At 32.2% G+C, this 3,020-nt stretch overlaps 1 non-coding gene across 1 annotated transcript; it reads right to left on the bottom strand.

The window, feature by feature from the left end:
- Positions 1-2,027: 2,027 nt before the first annotated feature.
- Positions 2,028-2,100, bottom strand: Trnak-uuu (transfer RNA lysine (anticodon UUU)). Its single transcript has one exon. It is a non-coding gene; the product is annotated as a tRNA-Lys (tRNA).
- Positions 2,101-3,020: the final 920 nt, after the last annotated feature.

The following is a 3,020-nucleotide window of genomic DNA, read 5'->3' as shown; positions in this document are numbered from 1 at the left end:
CCCCTAAGAACTAAACAGCAATTGGCGTGATATCACAGTATCAATATTTCAATAACATTATAAAATATATTACAATACTTACTGATATTGTCGAAGTCGATCAACATTTCTTGGGGTAACCGATGGATTTACGACCAGGAGTCAAGCCGGAACGACGAGCGCCGCAGTAATTTTTGGACGGCGAGTGCACCTCCGCCGAACACCGGGCTCTTTGGGCCTCGATGATGACGTATTCGGCCGCATAGGTTCCTAGTAAATTTTGAGTCTCATTTCAGAGCGACAACTTACGCGACGACACAACCGCAACAGCAACACCAACAATAACAGTTCGTGGCAACAATAATAGTATTAATTGTTGTTGTACTTATTGTTGTTGTTAATGTTATTCCATTCCGTGTACAATACACGACGACCGTGATTGAAATTTGCACCGCATTCTTGCGGAGTTATAACCTCGCCGTTTTCCAGCCGAGTAAAAGAGAAAAAAAAATAGAAAAAAGGCCGAACGATCACGATTCACGACCGTATCATTAACGTAATAATGGTTGGAGGTTAGCAGTGATCGTGATTCGTGGGCGTTTTTTTTTCAAAATTATTGTAGTTCAATATTATATCAAATATATTGTTGCGTGCCAGTATCAGATTTGAATCCAAATGGTTAATTTGAATGAAAGTTAAACTTAATAACGTAATATGTTTTATTGCATACAAACAAAATACATGTAACAAATAAATAAGTGGCTGAGTGACGTGAAAGTGCTCAGTTGTTGATAGCTTTGGTACATCTGCCGTTGCTGGTCTTCGGGCTCCCTTATATATTGTGGTGCGTCTCTTGTTTACGTCGTGTTGTCGCCTTCTGGGTAAAACCAGGTGTCCTTGTTGTTGTTGTTGCAAATTCGGACACGAATTTGAGAATGTGCAATAACATCTCAAGTGCATCATTATTGGTGCGCTTACTATCCCGACATGTGTCATGGTCATAGTAGCATCCGCATTACCCTTGACACGAGGCATGGTCATACTAACTTAGCCTTGTAATCTCGTAGATATCTTATAGATATCTCGTAGCCCATAACAATATTGTACTTCATTGCGGTATGGAATTATTAGCACCGTATGTAGTCCTGTATGGCTATATCGCACTATGAGGTACAACACACTACTGCGTGGACAACTGCTTTGATTTGCAGTATTATTCGGTTATAAATAGGGCTTGATGCCCTAAAAAATCTCAAAAAATGCCCTAAAAATGCAACAAAAAAAAAAAAAATAAATAAATAACTTTAAAATAGGTAGGTACCTATAATCAGTATCACCCAAAATGCATTTTATGCATTTTATAAAGCAACGTTTCGAAACACCAGAAAAAAAGATGCCTTTGCATAAAAATTCCAGACCTAGTAATAACATAGACATCAAATTTATGTATTGCATAAATATACAATATAATAACAATATAATATAATTGCATTTAAAGTCAATTAACAATTGCACATACAAGTACAAGCTGAAAATGCAATAGAAGTATGTCAGAATGGGGAAGAGAGAAAGACAGATTTTATCAATGTCTCTTATTTTAGCAGAGGTCTCATCATAAATTATATTTATATTATGACCAGTATATAACCACAAAATGTTTTCTTATTCATTCTCATATGATTGCCCGCACAAATGGTCTATCCATTCATTCCATTCTTTAATATCTATGGAAAATTCCAACTGTTCACAATTTTAGATTTATATTATATACTCGCGTAAGTGCTTCATTTCGGTAGTCACTGTCACTTTATTATAATTTATTGGATAGGTTGATTGTAGATAACAATTATTTAATTAATAATAATCATAACTAGGTATATAAGAAAAATCTATAGATTAAAAGTAAACATTTATGCAGATCAATATTACATTTTGTAATTTATTAATATAATAACATCAAATAATATGGAAATAAAATCATTGAATTTATATCGTATCGACAAAAATAATATCCATGAAAAATGGTTAAAAAAATCAAAAAACTTTTTCGCCCGGACAGGGACTCGAACCCTGGACCCTTAGGTTAAAAGCCTAATGCTCTACCGACTGAGCTATCCGGGCTATGATACATATCTTGGGATTTAGGTAATCTTCATATAAGTTTTATAAAATAGGTAGATAAGTTTTATTGTAAAATGTATAACTATATCAGCGGAACAAATTTATTTAAATAAATAAAATATTTACATTGATTTTTTTCCATAAAATTTAGCATTTTATTATGAACTTTGGAGCTGTAACAATAATTATTATCATAATAGGTGAAAACCTGGAGAAGAATTTAGAATTTCAAAAGTCACTCTTTCCTTATTCTAACTTTATTCTAAATGATTATTACTGTTAAAATAAATACAATTCAATATTATAAACTAATTTATAAAATAAGATACTATAATTTTTTATTTTTCAAGACTTACTTACCTTAAATCTTTAAACCACACAGGATATCTTTGTGGTATCCTGGTATCCATGGTACCTATTTAACTTTTAACCTTTTCTAATTATTTAATTGCTTGTAGTCGTACCTATATCAGTTGTGGTCCGGTGATGACCTTTTTTACTTTTTCATATTCCGATCTCGACTCATTCAAATTATAGAGAGGAAATACTGTTTTCAGAGGTCCGGCAACATAATATGAGAACCATTTCATCTTCATCTCACTCTTAAGAGGACGTTACACCTATACATATATGTTGTCTCCATCTTACAAATGTAAAACATAGCAAGAACTGTTTTGCATGGGAAAGAACCGAGAATGTTACACTCATAACTAAGAAACGAAATTTTCACCACATTTAATGGAGATCTCTTAAGCTGTGAAATATCGTTTTTATTTTTTCGATATCATTTAAACTAAAAAAGTTATTATTTTTAAAATCGATTGTTTTTAATATTGAATAAATGTTTTGTAGTTTCGATTTCGAAAAAATAAAAACGATATTTAACAGCTAAAATTCTCCTTTATATATAGTGAAAATTT

Source organism: Aphis gossypii, chromosome X (genome assembly GCF_020184175.1).
Source record: "Aphis gossypii isolate Hap1 chromosome X, ASM2018417v2, whole genome shotgun sequence".
NCBI lineage: Eukaryota > Metazoa > Arthropoda > Insecta > Hemiptera > Aphididae > Aphis > Aphis gossypii.
Note: the sequence above shows the minus strand (reverse complement) of the source record. Positions and strands in the feature narration are given on the sequence as shown.